Source organism: Bos taurus, unplaced genomic scaffold (assembly GCF_002263795.3).
Source record: "Bos taurus isolate L1 Dominette 01449 registration number 42190680 breed Hereford unplaced genomic scaffold, ARS-UCD2.0 Leftover_ScbfJmS_1223, whole genome shotgun sequence".
In the NCBI taxonomy this organism is placed as follows: domain Eukaryota; kingdom Metazoa; phylum Chordata; class Mammalia; order Artiodactyla; family Bovidae; genus Bos; species Bos taurus.
The window spans coordinates 53676-72975 of NW_020190328.1; the positions used below are offsets into that span (position 1 = coordinate 53676).

General features: G+C 40.9%; 1 protein-coding gene across 1 annotated transcript in view; it reads left to right on the forward strand.

Moving 5' to 3' along the window:
• The window catches only part of LOC101902112 (ATP-binding cassette subfamily C member 4-like), a 101076-nt gene that overhangs the window by 15663 nt on the left and 66113 nt on the right, over positions 1–19300 (forward strand). The gene's annotated exons all lie outside the window — the stretch shown is intronic.

The following is a 19300-nucleotide window of genomic DNA, read 5'->3' on the forward strand; positions in this document are numbered from 1 at the left end:
TCACTTAGTCTGCCCTTTTGGTGCCAACAGACTCAATTAGAAATAGATGGAAGAGTGACAGCCAGAACAAAATAGATCTCATTTGTTGAGGAATTCAGGAGAAAAAATCTAAAGACCAGTCTGGACCTCGCTCTGTTGGGGAGAGTTGTAGCCAGGTAGCTGGTTGTCTATTTTTATCTTCTATAGGTTTTGACTTCTGATGTGGTATTAACATATACTTTTTCTGCTAATATCTGATTTAAGACAACTGCAGCCATGAAATTAAAAGATGCTTGCTCCTTGGAAGAAAAAGTATGACCAACCTCGACAGCATATTAAAAGGCAGAGACATTACTTTGCTGACAACAGTTTGTCTAGTCAAAGCTATGGTTTTTCCAGTAGTCATGTATGGATGTGAGTTGGACCATAAAGAAAGCTGAGCACCGAAGAACTGATGCTTTTGAACTGTGGGGTTGGAGAAGACTCTTGAGGGTCCTTTGGACTGCAAGGGCATCAAATCAGTCAATCCTCAAGGAAATCAGTCCTGAATATTAACTGGAAGTACTCATGCTGAAGCTGAAACTCCAATATTTTGGCCACCTGATGTGAAGAACTGACTCTTTGGAAAAGACCCTGATGCTGGGAAAGATTAAGAACAGGAGGAGAAGGAGAAGACAGGGAATGAGATGGTCGGATGGCATCATTGACTCGATGGACATGAGTCTGAGTAAGCTCCGGGAGTTGGTGATGGACATGGAAGCCTGGTGTGCTGCAGTCCATGGGGTCACAAAGAGTTGGGCATAACTGAGTGACTGAAATAAACTGAACTTATAAGTAAGAATTTAAGTTAAGAACTTCCATTAAGTGCAGCCAAGTATATCCACAGGTTATCTGAGTTTGTTTCATACTTGTCCTTTTCTTTAAGGGAAATTGTATATTGGCATTTTCCATAAGATACCCATCCCAATTTCTTATGAGGCTGGTTATTCTAGCATGGTTTAAAGGGATCCTTTAAATTTAAATGACCACAGCCATGTGTTAACCACATAAATCCATCCCATAGTTGTGGGAGGTTATTTTCTATGGCTGAACTACTGCCTGTTGCTCTGATAGAGTGCGAGTAACTTTAGAAGAAAACTCATATTTATGGCTGGGTTCAGAGAATTATTATTATTTTTATTTTTAGTTGTTATAAAATTGCTTTAGTTCACTTTTTTCCACGTTACAAGCTGGTGACGGGCAGTGGCCTGCTGTGCTCCTAACAATACGGATTGGAGCAGGTATTATTAATTGACCAGGTGAGGGAATCCCACCTAGTAATATCAATAGTGGCCTGAATAGAACTATAATTTCTTCCTTCTAGAATAAATTTCCTAAGGGCCAACGAATAAGAGATTTGGAGTGAAGAAATCCACCTGGGTAACCCAGAAGTACTGAATATAGGTAGTGACCATAAATCTAAAGTAACTGGATTACTTCAACTCTGCATAAGATTGTGAAATACAGTTGGTTCATAAGAAAGGTGCAAGCAATTATCAAAGTAATTGGTACACATACCTGTTCCAGCATCTTACATCTGTTGTCCACTTAAAATGTTGTCTTCTTCTTATCCTGGTATGGTAGTTTCCCCTCTGAAAAAGAAAGAAAGAAAAGAAAGTTAGTCACTCAATCATGTCCAACTCTTTGTAACCCCATCGACTGTAGCCCACCAGGCTCCTCTGTCCGTGGAATTCTCCAGGCAAGAATACTGGAGTGCGCTGCCATTTCCTTCTCCATCGGGTCTTCCCAACCCAGGGACCAAACCCAGGTCTCCCACACTGCAGGCAGACTCTTTACCATCTGAGCCATCAGGGAAGCCAGTTTTCCCTCTGTGTTATTTAAAGGTAATTTTGAGATCAGCAGTCCTCTCTATAGGCCAGTCCAGTATAGAGCCCCTGTATAAGTTGAAATGTTAATCCAAGAGTCAATTCTCTTCAGTTCCATTGCGTATGAGCTAGTTAAGTGTGCCTGATAAGGGTCTTTTTAAAATCTGGTTTGGAAATAGCCCGTTAAATGATGCTCCTTGCACTATGTATAATCCCTGGCTGCAGGTCATAAGGCATCTGATACTCATCCAAAGGTAGATTAAGCCTCAGAAATATAGACTTACAATGTCTTTAATAATTTAATTAAACTTTACAATTATGTAGGATGACAGCAAGGAACTATCTGGGAAGTGAGTCTTAGACAGTACATGCAGACCTCAGTTAATGGAATCAGAATTTGACACCCACTGCAACATAATCTTTCTCTAAAACCCTAATTTTTATCAAAAACAGCTAAATTAAGACTAGCTTGTTTGCAAAATGAGTCTGGTTAATTGAGCATGTTGGTTCCTTTAAATTGGTTGTGCTGCAACTTTTCATAAGGAGTCTCAGACTGAAATTTAAAGGGCCTTTCAGGGTTAGGAAAGCCATACCAAGGACTTGCCATAGATTTTACCTTACAAATTTAGGTGAATTTCTCCCTTTTTGAGGTCCCCAAAATACTTTATGATTTTTTTCACCTGTTAGGAAGTGGCCTTCATAATTTACCTGATAAAGCTATTGGGAACCTGAAAGTTTCCAATCTCTGGAGAGATCAGGTAAAGAGAAAAGATAAATGTTTTAACTGTGCTTACAAAGGTATACTTTACCAAGTTGATAGAAGTCATAATTGGCTTAAGAGGAAAGTTTCCTTTTGGGTGTGGTTCTTTTTCCTTGGTCTTTGTCTTGTCAATGTGAAAAATTAAAATGACAAACCAGGAAAGCTCACACAGGCAAGATTTATTAAACAAGCGACATGAAATATGCTCCTGAGATGTGAGGGTGGACTGACCCTCATAGAAGTGGTCCCACCCTGTTTCAGGCTTTCCTTTCTATGTCCTTTGTCCCCCAAACAGATCCCAGAACCTGATTTTTTTCTGCCCCATATCAAACAGGGAGCTTCCCAGGTGGCACTAGTATTAAAGAACCTGCCTGCCAATGCAGGAGATGTAAGAGATGTGGATTCAATCCCTGGGTTGGGAACATCCCCTGGAGGAGGGCACAGCAACCCACTCCAGTATTCTTGCCTGGAGAATTCCATGGACAGTGCATAGGGTCAAAAGAGTCAGGCACCACTGAAGTGACTTAGCACGTACCCATGCATGTCAAACAGGTCTTGTACCATAGGCCAACCGGGGAAGGGGGAGTGTTGGGTGTGTTTTTCCTGCCAAAGGTTTTTACTCCATGCTGTGGATTTTCCCTTTGTTCTGTTTTTTGAGGGCTATTTCATATCTTTGTTTACTTTTTAGCTGCCACTGTTTAACTGCCATTCTGGACTCTTACCTAACATTCCTGCCTCAAGAGATTGGAAGCCCAGTTCTTTGGGAAGAGGGCCACTGATGTCTCTCTGGCTACTTCTTCCTGAGTTGGTATGGCAAGGGTGTTGGGCCTTTCCCTATTGTTAACCTCAAGCTTCAGGGACCTTATGGTGACATCTGGTTAAGGGTGAGTGAGATATTTTCTGTGGTCAGGTGTAGTTCTACATATCCTTGTTGAATTAACTCTGCATTTTGTAGCTTGCTGACCTGGGCAGAGACAAAACAGGTTAAACAATTGATAACACATGAAGTAATCATAGGTAGTATTAATATGGTGATAACTGGTTTTAATAGGTGCATCAGCCAATTCCAAATCCTTCTTTACCAGGAGAAGAATTCCCCAAAGAGGGATTGTAGCCATCCTGAGGACTCTCTAGCTCATTCTTTAAGATCCTGTTCCTTGAGGACTGTGAGAATGTTTTCAACTTGACTGGAGATGTTTATCCAAAAGCAACACGTCTCATTTAAGATGGCACAAGTGCCTCCTTGTTCAGCCTTCAGGAGATATACTGCCCTTCTATTTTGGAGTACAACCCCTGTCAAGCTGTTGATGGATTCTGTTGGGTCTCTAAAGCCAATATTATGGCTTTTTATCCCTGCTGCATCATCACTGAAAAATTTATAATTTCTCTTTCCAAGTGAGGTATTTCCCTAGACCAGATAAAGCCCCGAATAATATTGTGTCCAATTCTGGGTCCTTCAAGATAGGGCTATATTGAAAACTGAGGTGTCCAAATCTCGCAGGAGAAAGGTTATACGAAGGGAAATTCTGTCTTGCTGTTCAGTCGCTCAGTTGTGTCTCACTCTTTGCAACCCCATAGACTGCAGCACACTAGGCTTCCCTCTCCTTCACCATCTCCTGAAGCTTGCTCAAACTCATGTCCATTGAGTCAGTGATGCCATCCAACCATCCGACTGTCATCCCCTTCTCCTGCCTTCAATCTTTTCCAGCATCAGGGTCTTTTGCAATGAGTTGACTCTTCCCATCAGGTGACCAAAGCACTGGAGCTTCAGCTTCAACATCAGTCCTTCTAATGAATATCCAGGATTGATTTCCTTTAGGATTGACTGGTTTGATCTCCTTGCAGTCCAAGGGACTCTCAAGGGTCTTCTCCAACACCACAGTTCAAAAGCATTTATTCTTCAGTGTTCAACCTTCTTTACAGTCTAACTCTCACATCTATACATGACTACTGGAAAAACCATAGCTTTGACTAGACGGACCTTAGGTAGGTAAAGTACTGTCTCTGCTTTTTAATATGCTGTCTAGGTGTGACATAGCTTTTCTTCCAAGGAGCAAGTGTCTTAATTTCATGGCTGCAGTCACCATCTGCAGTGATTTTGGAGCCCAAGAAAATAAATTTTGTCACGGTTTCCTTTGTTTCCCCATCTATTTGCTATGAAGTGATGGGAGCAGATGCCATGATCTTTGTTTTTTGAATGTTGAGTTTTAAGCCAGCTTTTTCACTCTCCTCTTTCACTTTTGTCAAGAGGCTCTTTAGTTCCTCTTGGCTTTCTGCCATAAGTGTGGTGTCATCTGCATATCTGAGGTTATTGATATTTCTCCTTGCAATCTTGATTCCAGCTTGTGCTTCATCCAACCCGGCATTTCACATGATGTGCTCTGCATATAAGTTAAATAAGCAAGGTGACAATATACAGCTTTGATGTACTCCTTTCCTAATTTGGAACCAGTCCATTGTTGCATGTCTGGTCCTAACTGTTGCTTCTTGACCTGCATACAGGTTTCTCAGGAGGCAGGTCAAGTGGTCTGGTATTCCCATTTCTTTAAGAATTTTCCAGAGTTTGTTGTGATCCACACAGTCAAAGGATTTAGTATATTCAAGGAAGCAGAGGTAGATGTTTTTCTGGAATTTTCTTGCTTTTTCTGTGATCCAACAGATGTTGGCGATTTGATCTCTGGTTCCTCTGCCTTTTCTAAATCCAGCTTGAACATCTGAAAGTTCAAGATTCATGTACTGTTGAAGCCTGGTTTGGAAAATTTTGACATTACTTTGCTAGCATGTGAAATAAGTGCAATTGTGTGGTAGTTTGAAAATTCTTTGGCATTGTCTTTCTTTGTGATTGGAATGAAAACTGATCTTTTCCAGTCCTGTGGCCACTCCTGAATTTTCCATATTTGCTGGAATATAGAGTGCAGCAGTTTAACAGCATCATCTTTTAGGATTTGAAATAGTTCAGCTAGAATTCCATCACTTCCACTAGCTTTGTTCATAGTGATGCTTCGTAAGCCCCATGTAACTTCACACTCTAGGACTTTGCTTTCTTAGAACAGCTCAAAGCATCATCTTATAAGGCCTGCTCTAAGAAGGAACCTAGGTTTGGAATTTCTCCCAAGGTGGCCTTAACTTCCTGGGTTGTGGAATCTTACTCATGGAACAACTTTAAGAATTGAACAGTCTTTGCCATTTAGTTAGAAGTGTTATATACAAGTTTTTCCCACATAGGAAATAGTATTCAATCCCTATTAAGGATACTGTGGTAGGAGTCTGGCAGGCAGGATGAGTGATGACCACCAACAGAGGATGTTTTGAAAGGCCAGAGATAAACTGTTGTCTTTTATAAGCATATAGTTGACTAAGTAGGTTGTCTAGGTGGTCTCAGTTGAGGAGGCTGGGGACTTGTAGGTAATAATGTCTCCTGGGATTATAATCTTAAATTCCATCTGATCTTCCTCCCAAGGTCAGGTTACTTGTGGGAGAGAGGTTTATATATCTACCCGTAAACACAGGTTAGGTTGTTGTTGTTGTTTGGGAAGCTGTATTATTGACAATATGCTCTAAGCTAAAGAATGTATTTGTTTTATTTCTATTTGGTCCCAGGTTCAGATCTAAGAGATCTCTTCTAAGAACTTGTCCAATCAGATGGGGACTATCAGTTGAATCCCTGAGGTAATACTATCCAGGTCATTTGTTTTTCTCCTGGAGCCTCCCACTAGAAGGCAAAAAGTATTTCTCAGTCAGAGGTGTGCAAAAGAATTTGTCCTTCAGGTCCAGGAGAGTAAACCATTTGCAATTGCATGGGATGTATCCCAGGATTACATAGAAATTGGGCACTGAGGGGGTGGAGGGGGAATATAGCCTCATTTATGATCTGGAGATCTTGAACCACACACCAGATTCCTTCCTTTTTTTTTTATAGGGAGGATCGAGGTGTTACATGGTGAATTGGTGGGGACCAATAGACCACAAATCCCTTATGATTATACAGTGGAAGTGAGAAATAGATTTAAGGGCCTAGATCTGATAGATAGATTGCCTGATGAACTATGGAATGAGGTTCATGACATTCTACAGGAGACAGGGATCAAGACCATCCGCATGGACAAGAAATGCAAAAAAGCAAAATGGCTGTCTGGGGAAGCCTTACAAATAGCTGTGAAAAGAAGAGAAGTGAAAAGCAAAGGAGAAAAGGAAAGATATAAGCTTCTGAATGCAGAGTTCCAAAGAATAGCAAGGAGAGATAAGAAAGTCTTCCTCAGCAATCAATGCAAAGAAATAGAGGAAAACAACATAATGGGAAAGACTAGAGATCTCTTCAAGAAAATTAGAGATACCAAGGGAATATTTCATGCAAATATGGGCTCGATAAAGGACAGAAATGATATGGACCTAACAGAAGCAGAAGATAATTAAGAAGAGATGGCAAGAATACACAGAAGAACTGTACAAAAAAGATCTTCATGACCCAGATAATCATGATGGTGTGATCACTGACCTAGAGCCAGACATCCTGGAATGTGAAGTCAAGTGGGCCTTAAAGCATCACTACGAACAAAGCTAGTGGAGGTGATGGAATTCCAGTTGAGCTATTCCAAATCCTGAAAGACGATGCTGTGAAAGTGCTGCACTCAATATGCCAGCAAATTTGGAAAACTCAGCTTTGGCCATAGGACTGGAAAAGGTCAGTTTTCATTCCAATCCCAAAGAAAGGCAATGCCAAAGAATGCTCAAACTACCGCACAATTGCACTCATCTCACACGCTAGTAAAGTAATGCTCAAAACTCTCCAAGCCAGGCTTCAGCAATACGTGAACCGTGAACTTCCTGATGTTCAAGCTGGTTTTAGAAAAGGCAGAGGAACCAGAGATCAAATTGCCAACATCTGCTGGATCATGGAAAAAGCAAGAGAGTTCCAGAAAAACATCCATTTCTGCTTTATTGACTATGCCAAAGCCTTTGACTGTGTGGACCACAATAAACTGTGGAAAATTCTGAAAGAGATGGGAATACCAAACCACCTGATCTGCCTCTTGAGAAATTTGTATGCAGGTCAGGAAGCAACAGTTAGAACTGGACATGGAACAACAGACTGGTTCCAAATAGGAAAAGGAGTTCGCCAAGGCTGTATATTGTCACCCTGTTTATTTAACTTATATGCAGAGTACATCATGAGAAACACTGGGCTGGAAGAAACACAAACTGGACTCAAGATTGCCGGGAGAAATATCAATAACCTCAGATATGCAGATGACACCACCCTTATGGCAGAAAGTGAAGAGGAACTCAAAAGCCTCTTAATGAAAGTGAAAGTGGAGAGTGAAAAAGTTGGCTTAAAGCTCAACATTCAGAAAATGAAGATCATGGCATCTGGTCCCACCACTTTATGGGAAATAGATGGGGAAACAGTGGAAACAGTGGCAGACTTTATTTTTCTGGGCTCCAAAATCACTACAGATGGTGACTGCAGCCATGAAATTAAATGACGCTTACTTCTTGGAAGGAAAGTTATGACCAACCTAGATAGCATATTCAAAAGCAGAGACATTACTTTGCCAACAAAGGTCCATCTAGTCAAGGCTATGGTTTTTCCTGTGGTCATGTATAGATGTGAGAGTTGGACTGTGAAGAAGGCTGAGTGCCTAAGAATTGATGCTTTTGAAGTGTGGTGTTGGAGAAGACTCTTGAGAGTCCCTTGGACTGCAAGGAGATCCAACCAGTCCATTCTGAAGGAGATCAGCCCTGGGATTTCTTTGGAAGGAATGATGCTAAAGCTGAAACTCCAGTACTTTGGCCACCTCATGCGAAGAGTTGACTCATTGGAAAAGACTCTGATGCTGGGAGGGATTGGGGGCAGGAGGAGAAGGGGACGACAGAGGATGAGATGGCTGGATGGCATCACTGACTCGATGGACGTGAGTCTGGGTGAACTCTGGGAGTTGGTGATGGACAGGGAGCCCTGGCATGTTGCATTTCATGGGGTCGCAAATCGTCGGACACGGCTGAGCGACTGATCTGATCTGAGTCCTTCCTGAGCTTCTCTTCTGAGGGGTTATTGTTTCTGATTTGGAAACTGAGTGGGGTCTCAGGACAATGACAACCAGTTTATCTCAGTGAGCTTGTCCATGAATCCCCTGATCCCGTACCTAGGGGTTAATTTTGTCCCCTCAAAGTTTTTTTGCCCAATTGGAGAGACTATAATGGGTTCCTCAGCAATAACTAAGAGCTGCAGAGCCCTAGGCGCTAAAAACTTCGAATCATAAATATGGTTCCCAGCTTGATGAGAATATCTCTTCCCAATAATGGGGTAGGGCACTCAGGGACCACCAGAAACTGATGGGAAAATATTTATCCATCCCAGCAAGAAAGAAGTGCTCAGATGAATCTTTTTGTAATTGTTTTCCCCATAGGACTCAAAATGGTACAGGTTTGGGAGAAGAAGGCTCTGGAGTAGGAGGTCAGGACAGAGTAGGTAGCCCCTGTGTCAACCAAGAAATTCTTGGACCTACCTGCCACATCCTCTTACACTCTTGGCTCCAGTCCCATGATGGTTGTATGTGACAGGTGGGCTGGCTGGGGTGGCCTGCATCAGTCCTGTTGAACCATCGTGAGGGAAGGTTTGGTACTTGACCTTGAGGCTCTTGGGTCCCCAGGGCAGAGTGTCACCCAGTTTCCTGACTGATGGCATTTGTGGCAAGCTGTTTTAGGAGGCTTGCCTTGATTTGGACAGTTTGGCCCAATGTCCTGCCAGTACATATTAGGCATTTGTTTTATGCCCTGTCATTTAAGGATTCAGGGTTTGCCATAGGGCTTCCCTGAAGGTCAGCCAGGATCTGGGCATGTTTTATCTCTTTACTTCTCTCCCTTTCCTGGGCCTTGGCTTTCCTCTCCTGTTCTCTATTATAAAAGGTTTTGGTGGCTGGCTGGACCATCTTGTCTAAGGAGGCAGTAAGGCTCTGTTGCTATAGCTATAGTAACTTTATATCTGATGCACATTGGGACAGGAATTTGTCATTTAAAACCACCTGCCCTTCATAAGAATCTAAATTCAGACAGGTAAATTTTGAAGAGCTTCTTTTAACCTTTCCAGAAAGGTAGTGAGCTCCTAATTAGTGCTGAGACCTGGGCATAGTTGGTTACTTTTTATTGGGCTGGTTTTAATCCTGAAAATTAACGTGAAGTGAAAGTGAAAGTTGCTCAGTCGTGTCTGACTCTTTGTGACCTCATAGACTATACAGTCCATAGAATTCTCCAGGCCAGAATACAGGAGTGAGTAGCTGTTCCTTTCTCCAGGGGATCTTCCCAACCCAGGGATCGAACCCAGGTCTCCTGAATTGCAGGTGAATTCTTTACCAGCTGAGCTACCGGGGAAGCCTGTCTTTAGTCTTGCCTTTACACAAATCAGAAAATGTTCATTTTCCCAGATATGCTCAGGGTCATTAGAGTTTCAGCTGGGATCTGAAGAGGGAACTGCAGTTTACCCCTTGACATATGAAGTCCCGTAGCATGTTTTTGAGCTTCTTTAAAGACCCTAGCGTCCTCAGAGTCAGATAAAGTTTGATCAAATAAAACCATGATGTTCACATCAAGTCAGAGGCCAAAGTAATGTGGTAGCATGTGTCTATATATTTGCCTGGGTCATCTATATAGCTTCCCAGGTCTTCCTTGAGTTGTCTTAATTCTAAGAGGGAGAAGGGCTTATGGACCTGGGTTGGTCTGAATTTCCCTCTGGTTTCAACTAAGGATGTACTCAGGCTGGCTCTTGTGGTTGGAATTCTCCGTTTTCAATCAAGGGACATACTTGGGCTGGCTCTTGTGGAGGGAGTGCTCCAGGGTATGGGGGAAATTTTGGACATAAGGGAAAAGGAGCACCAGAAGACTCAGAAGCCATGAGAGGTAAGCCTTCATGGGGGATTTCTTCCCTTGGTTGTCTGTGACTAACACCATTTGCTTAGTAGGCTAGCTTTTAGGGCATATGTCAGTCCCACACTTAAGACAGAGTGCCTTCATGTCCCTTAGCTGAGAGAAAATTTGGACATAGGGGATCTCTGTCCATTCCCCTTGCTTTTTGCAGAGGAAGTTTAGCTGCAGGATGGTGTTGTAATTTAAACTCCAATCCTCAGGTCAGTGTTCCCCATCCCCCAGTGAATATAGCGGCTATGCAGTCCCCCCCCCCCCACCCCCGTCCCTTTCCAATCTTCTTGCCTCTGTATCTTTTTTTAAAAAAGTAATTAATTTATTTTAATTGGAGGCTAATTACTTTACAATATTTGGTGGGTTTTGCCATACATTGACATGAATCATCCATGAGTATACATTCTGAACCCCCCTCCCACCTCTCTCGGCATCCCATCCCTCAGGATCATTCCAGTGCACTGGCTTTGAGTACCTTGTTTCATGCATCGAACTTGGACTGGTGATCTATTTCACATATGGTAATATACATGTTTTAGTGCTATTCTCTCAAATCGTCCCACCCTTACCGTCTCCCAACAGAGTCCAAAAGTCTGTTTTTTTGGATCTGTGTCTCTTTGCTCCCTCGCATATAGGGTCATCATTACCATCTTTCTAAATTCCATGTATATGTGTTAATATACTGAATTGGTGTTTTTCATTCTGACTTACTTTGTATAATAGGCTCCAGTTTCATCTGCCTCATTACAACTGATTCAGATGTGCTTTTTAATAGCTGAGTAATATTCCATTGTGTATATATGGAATATATACCACAACTTCCTTATCCATTTGTCTGCTGATGGATATCTAGGTTGCTTCCATGTCCTAGCTATTGTAAAAAATGCTGTGATTGGGATATACCTGTCTCTTTCAATTCTGGTTTCCTCCGTGTGTATGCCAGCAGTGGGATTGCTGGGTCGAATGGCAGCTCTATTTCTAGTTTTTTTTTTTTTTTTTTTAAGGAATCTCCACACTGTTCTCCATAGTGGCTGTACTAGTTTGCATTCCCACCAACAGCCTAAGAGGGTTCCCATTTTTCCACATCCTCTCCAGCATTTATTGTTTGTAGACTTTTTGATAGCAGCCATTCTGACCGGCATGATATGATACCTCATCGTGGTTTTGATTTTCATTTCTCTGATAATGAATGATGTTGAGCATCTTTTCATGTGTTTGTTAGCCATCTGTATGTCTTCTATAGAGAAATAGTTTAGTTTAGTTCTTTGGCTCATTTTTTGATTGAGTCGTTTATTTTTCTGGTATTGAGCTGCATGAGCTGCTTGTATATTTTTGAGATTAATTCTTTGTCAGTTGCTTCATTTGCTATTATTTTCTCCCATTCTGAAGGCTGTCTTTTCACCTTGCTTATAGCTTCCTTCATTGTGCAAAAGCTTTCGAGTTTAATTAGGTTCCATTTGTTTATTTTTGCTTTTATTTCCATTACTCTGGAAGGTGGGTCATAGAGGATCTTGCTGTGATTTATGTCAGATAGTGTTTTGCCTGTTTTCCTTTAGGAGTTTTATAGTTTATTGTCTTACATTTAGATCTTTAATCCATTTTGAGTTTATTTTTGTGTATAGTGTTAGAAAGTGTTCTGTTAAGTCACTTCAGTGGTGTCCAACTCTGTGCGACCCCATAGACGGCAGCCCACCAGGCTCCCCTTTCCCTGGGATTCTCCAGACAAGAACACTGGAGTAGGTTGCCATTTCCTTCTCCAATGCATGAAACTGAAAAGTGAAAGTGAAGTCGCTCAGTCATGTCCGACTTCAGCGACCCCATGGACTGCAGCCTTCCAGGCTCCCCCGTCCATGGGGTTTTCCAGGCAAGAGTACTGAAGTGGGGTGCCATTGCCTTCTCCATGAAAGTGTTCTAGTTTCATTCTTTTTCAAGTGGTTGACTAGTTTTCCCAGCACCACTTATTGAAGAGATTGTCTTTTCTCCATTGTATATTTTTGCCTCCTTTGTCAAAGATAAGGTGTCCATAGGTGCATGGATTTATCTCTGGGCTTTCTATTTTGTTCCATTGATCTGTACTTCTGTCTTTGTGCCAGTACCATACTATCTTGATGACTGTAACTTTGTAGTATAGTTTGAAGTCAAGTAGGTTGATTCCTCCAGTTTCATTCTTCTTTCTCAAGATTGCTTTGGCTATTTGAGTTTTTTTTGTATTTCCATACAAATTGTGAAATTATTTGTTCTAATTCTGTGAAGAATACCATTGGTAGCTTGATATGGATTGTGTTGAATCTACAGATTGCTTTGGATAGTATATTCATTTTCACTATATTGATTCTTCTGATCCATGAACATGGTATATTTCTTAATCTATTTGTGTCATTTTGATTTCTTTCATCAGTGTTTTACAGTTTTCTATATATAGATCTTTGATTTCTTTAGGCAGATTTATTCCTAAATATTTTATTCTTTCCGTTGCAACGGTGAATGGAATTGTTTCCTTAATTTCTCTTTCTGTTTTCTCATTGTTAGTGTATAGGAATGCAAGGGATTTCTGTGTGTTAATTTTATATCCTGCAACTTTACTATATTCATTGATTAGATCTAGTAATTTTCTGGTGGAGTCTTTAGGGTTTTCTATGTAGAGGATCATGCCATCTGCAAACAGTGAGAGTTTTACTTCTTTTCCAATCCGGATTCCTTTTATTTCTTTTTCTTCTCTGATTGCTGGTGGCTAAAACTTTCAAAACAATGTTGAATAGTAGTGGTGAGAGTGGGCATCCTTGTCTTGTTCCTGACTTTAGGCAAAATGCTTTCAAGTTTTCTCCATTGAGGATAATGTTTGCCATGGATTTATCAGGTATGTGTTTTATTATGTTGAGGTATGTTCCTTCTATGCCTGCTTTCTAGAGAGTTTTTATCATAAATTGTTGTTGAATTTTGTCCAAGGATTTCTCTGCATCTATTGAGATAATCATATGATTTTTGTCTTTCAACTTGTTAATGTGGTGTATCACATTGATTGATTTGTGAATATTGAAGAATCCTCGAATCCCTGGGATAAAGCCCACGTGGTCATGATGTATGATCTTTTAAATATGTTGTTGGATTCTGTTTGCTATAATTTTTGTTGAGGATTTTTGCATCTATGTTCATCAGTGATATTGGCCTGTAGTTTTCTTTTTTGTGGCATCTTTGTCTGGTTTTGCTATTAGGGTGATGGTGGCCTCATAGAATGAGTTTGAGAGTTTACCTTCCTCTTCAAATTTCTAGAAGAGTTGAGTAGAATAGGTGTTAGCTCTTCTCTAAATTTTTGGTAGAATTCACATGTGAAGCCATCTGGTCCTGGGCTTTTGTTGATAGATTTTTGATTACAGTTTCGATTTCAATGCTTGTGATGGGTCTGTTAAGATTTTCTATTTCTTCGTGGCTCAGTTTTGGGAGGTTATACTTTTCTAAGAATTTGTCCGTTTCTTCCAAGTTTCCCATTTTATTGGCAAATAGTTGCTGATAGTAGTCTCTTATGATCCTTTGTATTTCTGTGTTGTCTGTTGTGATTTCTCCATTTTCATTTCTAATTTTGTTGATTTGATTCTTCTCCTTTTTTTTTTCCCCTTGATGACTCTGGCTAATGATTTATCTATTTTATTTATCTTCTCAAAGAACCAGCTTTTAGTCTTGTTGGTTTTTGCTATAGTCTCGTTTCATTTTCATTTATTTCTGCCCTAATTTTTATGATTTCTTTCCTTCTACTAACCCTGGGGTTTATAATTTCTTTCTTTTTTTTTTCTAGTTGTTTTAGGTGTAAACTTAGGTTATCTATTTGATTTTTCTCTTGTTTCTTGTATTGTAATGAACCTTCCCCTTAGAACTGCTTTTACTGAAGCCCATTGGGTTTGGGTTGTGGTGTTTTCATTTTCATTTGTTCCTATGCATATTTTGATTTTTTTCATGACATGTTGGTTACTCAGAAGCATGATGTTTAGCCTCCATATGTTTGTATTTTTTTTCTTTTTTTTTAAATTTTATTTTATTTTTAAACTTTACAATATTGTATTAGTTTTGCCAAATATCGAAATGAATCCACCACAGGTATACCCACGTTCCCCATCCTGAACCCTCCTCCCTCCTCCCTCCCCTACCCTCCCTCTGGGTCATCCCAGTGCACCAGCCCCAAGCATCCAGTACCGTGCATCGAACCTGGACTGGCGACTCGTTTCATACATGATATTATACATGTTTTAATGCTATTCTCCCAAATCTCCCCACCCTCTCCCTCTCCCACAGAGTCCATAAGACTGATCTATACATCGGTGTCTCTTTTGCTGTCTTGTACACAGGGTTATTGTTATCATCTTTCTAAATTCCATATATATGCGTTAGTATACTGTATTGGTGTTTTTCTTTCTGGCTTACAGGACATATGTTTGTATTTTTAATAGTTTTTTTTTTTTTTTCCTGTAGTTGATATCTAATCTTACCGCATTGTGATCAGAAAAGATGCTTGAAATGATTTCAATTTTTTTGAATTTACCAAGGCTAGATTTATGGCCCAGGATGTGGTCTATCCTGCAGAATGTTCTGTGTGCACTTGAGGAAATGGTGAAATTCATTGTTTTGGGGTGAAATGTCCTATAGATATCAGTTAGGTCTAACTGGTCCACTGTATAATTTAAAGTTTGTGTTTCCTTGCTAATTTTCTGTTTGGTTGATTTATCCATCGGTGTGAGTGGGGTATTAAAGTCTCCCACTATTATTGTGTTACTGTTAATTTCCCCTTTCATCCTTGTTAACATTTGCCTTATGTATTGAGGTGCTCCTATGTTGGGTGCATTAGCAAAATGTGGCTCAGACGGTAAAGTGTCTGCCTGCAATGCAGGACACCCGAGTTCGATCCCTGGGTCGGGAAGATCCCTGGAGAAGGAAATGGCAACCCACTCCAGTATCCTTGCCTGGAGAATCCCATGGACAGAGGAGCCTGGTAGGCTACAGTCCATGGGGTCGCAAAGAGTCGGACAGGACTGAGCGACTTCACTTTCACTTTTATGTTGGGTGCATATATATTTATAATTGTTATATATTATTCTTGGATTGATCCTTTGATCATTATGTAGTATCCTTCTTTGTCTCTTTAGGCCTTTATTTCAGTCTATTTTATCTGATATGAGTATTGCTACTCCTGCTTTCTTTTGGTCTCAGTTGCATGAAATATCTTTCTCCAGTCCTTCACTTTCAGTCTATATGTGTCCCTTGGTTTGAAGTGGGTCTCTTGTAGACAGCACATATAGGGGTCTTTCTTTGTATCCATTTGGCCAGTCTTTGTCTTTTGGTTGGGGCATTCAACCCATTTACATTAAGGTAATTATTGGTAAGTATGATTCCATTGCCATTTACTTTGTTGTTTTGGGTTTGAGTTTATAAACCTTTTCTGTGATTCCTATCTAGAGAAGCTCCTTTAGCATTTTGTTGAAGAGCTGGTTTCGTGGGGCTGAATTCTCAGCTTTTGCTTGTCTGTAAAGCTTTTGATTTCTCCTTCATATTTGAATGAAATCCTTGCTGGGTACAGTAATCTGGGTTGTAGATTTTTCTCTTTCATCACTTTAAGAGTGTCCTGCCATTCCTTCTGGCCTGAAGAGTTTCTATTGAAAGATGAGCTGTTATCCTAATGGGGATGTTATTTGTTCCTTTTCCCTTGCTGCTTTTAATATTTGCTCTTCGTGTTTGATCTTCATTAGTTTGATTACTATGTGTCTTGGGATCTTTATCCTTGGGCTTATCCTTTTTGGGACTCTGAGTTTCTTGGATTTGGGTGGCTATTTCCTTCCCCATTTTAGAGAAGTTTTCAACTATTATCTCCTCAAGTATTTTCTCACAGCCTTTCTTTTTGTCTTCTTCTGGGACTCCTATGATTCGAATGTTGGGGTGTTTAACATTGTCCCAGAGGTCTCTGAGGTTGTCTGCATTTCTTGTAATTCTTTTTTTCTTTTTTCCTCTCTGCTTCATTGATTTCCACCATTCTATCTTCCACCTCACCTATCCTATCTTCTTCCTCAGTTATTCTACTGTTGGTTTCCTCCAGAGTGCTTTTGATCTCAGTTATTGCATTATTCATTATTCTATGTCTTTGTTAAACATTTATTGCATCTTCTCAATCCTTGTCTCTAGTCTATTTATCTGTAACTCCATTTTGTTTTCAAGATTTTGGATCATCTTTACTATCATTATTCTGAATTCTTTTTCAGGTAGACTCCCTGTCTCCTTTTCTTTTGTTTGGCTTGGTGGGCATTTATCATGTTCCTTTACATGCTGTATATTTCTCTGCCTTTTCATTTTGTTTATATTGCTGTGTTTGGGGTGGCCTTTCTGTAGGCTGGAAGTTTGTGGTTCTTCTTTATTGTGGAGCTTGCTGTCTGTGGGTGGGGAGGACTAGTGGCTTGTCAAGGTTTCCTAGTTAGGGGAGCTTGCTTCTGTGTTCTGGTGGGTGTAGCTCTGTTTCTTCTCTCTGAAGTGTAATGAAGTGTCCAGTATTGAGTTTTGGGGTGTCTGTGGGTTTGGTGCTTTGGGCATCCTGTCTTTTAGTGCTCAGTGCTGTATTCTTGCTTTGCTGGATAATTAGCATGGGATATCTTGCTCTGGAATTTGTTGACTCTTTGTTGGAGCTTGGTTTCAGTGTAAGTATGGAGGCTTTTGGATGAGCTCTTGTCTATTAATGTTCCCTGGAATCAGGAGTTCTCTGATGTTCTCAAGTTTTGGAGTTAAGCCTCCTGCCTTTGGCTCTCAGTCTTATTCTTACAGTAGCCTCATGACTCATTTTGAAGAGAATGGGCTGCCTTTCTGGGTGCCTGGTGTCCTCCACCAGTGTTCAGAAGTTGTTTTGTGGAGGTTGTTCAGCATTCAAATGATCTTTTGATGAATTTTTAGGGGAGAAGGTGGTCTCTTGGTCCTATTCCTCTGTCATCTTGAGACCACCCTCTGCAGGTATGCAGTTTTACAAAAGAATCTCAAGTGTCTTAGCCTTAGAGTCTGAGGGTCGAACAGTTCCCAGTTATCAAGGATGTATCTCAAGGGCATCTGTGGGGAAGTGGATTTTTTTTTCCCCCAATCTGAAAGTAATGACAGGAAAAGCTAATAGGATCCCATGGGTGGACTTCTCTGGGCTGACGCTTATCCTTCCCAGGACTGGGGCAACCTGAGAGCTGAGCGTCCTTGTGTCAAGGTGCAGATCCCTGGGAAGGTGAAGGCAGGTCAACCTCCTGGGATCCCAGAGGTGGAGTTAAGCATTCCCAAGGTCTCCAGCATAACTAGTGCTTAGTAGGATTAAGAGATTGTATTCTGAGAGCCAAGCATCCCTCGGTCAGGACATGGATGCCAAGGGAGCTTGAGAGACTTCTTGGGATCCCCTTTACTGGAATTGGGTGTCCCCAGGGTTTCCAGTAGAGGAGTGTCATGTGGACCTGAATGGAAGAATTGGTCAGACTTGTTGCTAGTTTGTCCACCTCAGTTGGAAATAAGTAGCAAAGTGTAGAGCAATCCAAGCCTATGCCCTGAAACTGGGAACCTGGTGGAATAGCTGCAAATCTAAATGTGTATTGTCCTGAGGGATGTAAGTCATTGATTTTTAATTTTAGAAAAATTTTCTGAGTCAACCAATTAGAGCCTTGGAATGGAGAAATCCACCAAGTAACCCAGAAGTGCTAGACATAGATAACTGGCCACAAAGCCAACAATTTGGTTGATTTTTTAAATTAGCATAGGATCATGTCTATGATAGAAAAATATTTGATTTAAATGCAAAGATCTAAGAAATCATTATAAAGAAAACATGATGAATCATATGAATCAGGTTAAGGCTCTTGGGTGAGTTGTCCTACTTCTGATGTCATCTTTTTATCCTTGTGTGAGTGTAGTTTTCCCCTCTGAGCATTGTTTTAAGGTGGACTTGAGGTCAGCAGTTCTCTCTATAGGCCACTCCAGTACAGGGACCCTTTGTCAGTGGAAGTTAACCCTAGAGTTAATTTTCTTTTAGTTTCACTGTAAATGAGCTAGTTAATACCTGATAAGGGTCCTTCTGTCCAGGTTGGTGATAGTTGTTTGCATTGTGTCTTTTCCAGAACCTATAATCCTCTGGTTGTAGGCCACAGGGCATCTGATTGCCCTCCAAAGACACATTACTGAGATAAGCTTTAGAGACAAACTTAGAGTATCTCTTAATAACTCAAAGTTTTTAGTAATATAACAAAACAGCAAAGGAAGACCTGGCAAGTGAGCCTTGGCAAACATAGACCTTAATTAACAAAACTAGAATTTAATACTCGGAGAAGGCAATGGCACCCCACTCCAGTACTCTTGCCTGGAAAATCCCATGGATGAAGGAGCCTGGAAGGCTGCAGTCCATGGGGTCGCTGAGGGTTGGACACGACTGAGCAATTTCACTTTCACTTTTCAGTTTCATGCATTGGAGAAGGAAATGACAACCCACTCCAATGTTCTTGCCTGGAGAATCCCAAGGATGGGGGAGCCTGGTGGGCTGCCGTCTATGGGGTCACACAGAGTCGGACACGACTGAAGCGACTTAGCAGCAGCAACAGCAGCAGCAGCAGCAGAATTTAATATTTAGTGAAACATAAAGAAAATTTTCCTTCATGAGGACATATTAACTCTGCAGCCAGGGAAGGCTTTATCCCATCAAATAAAAATGAGGTTTGTCACGGGGCTGGGGAAAGCCAAGTGACCATCTTGTGTTTCCCACAACCCTATTTGATTTATAGTTAGTTTACCCATTTTAATT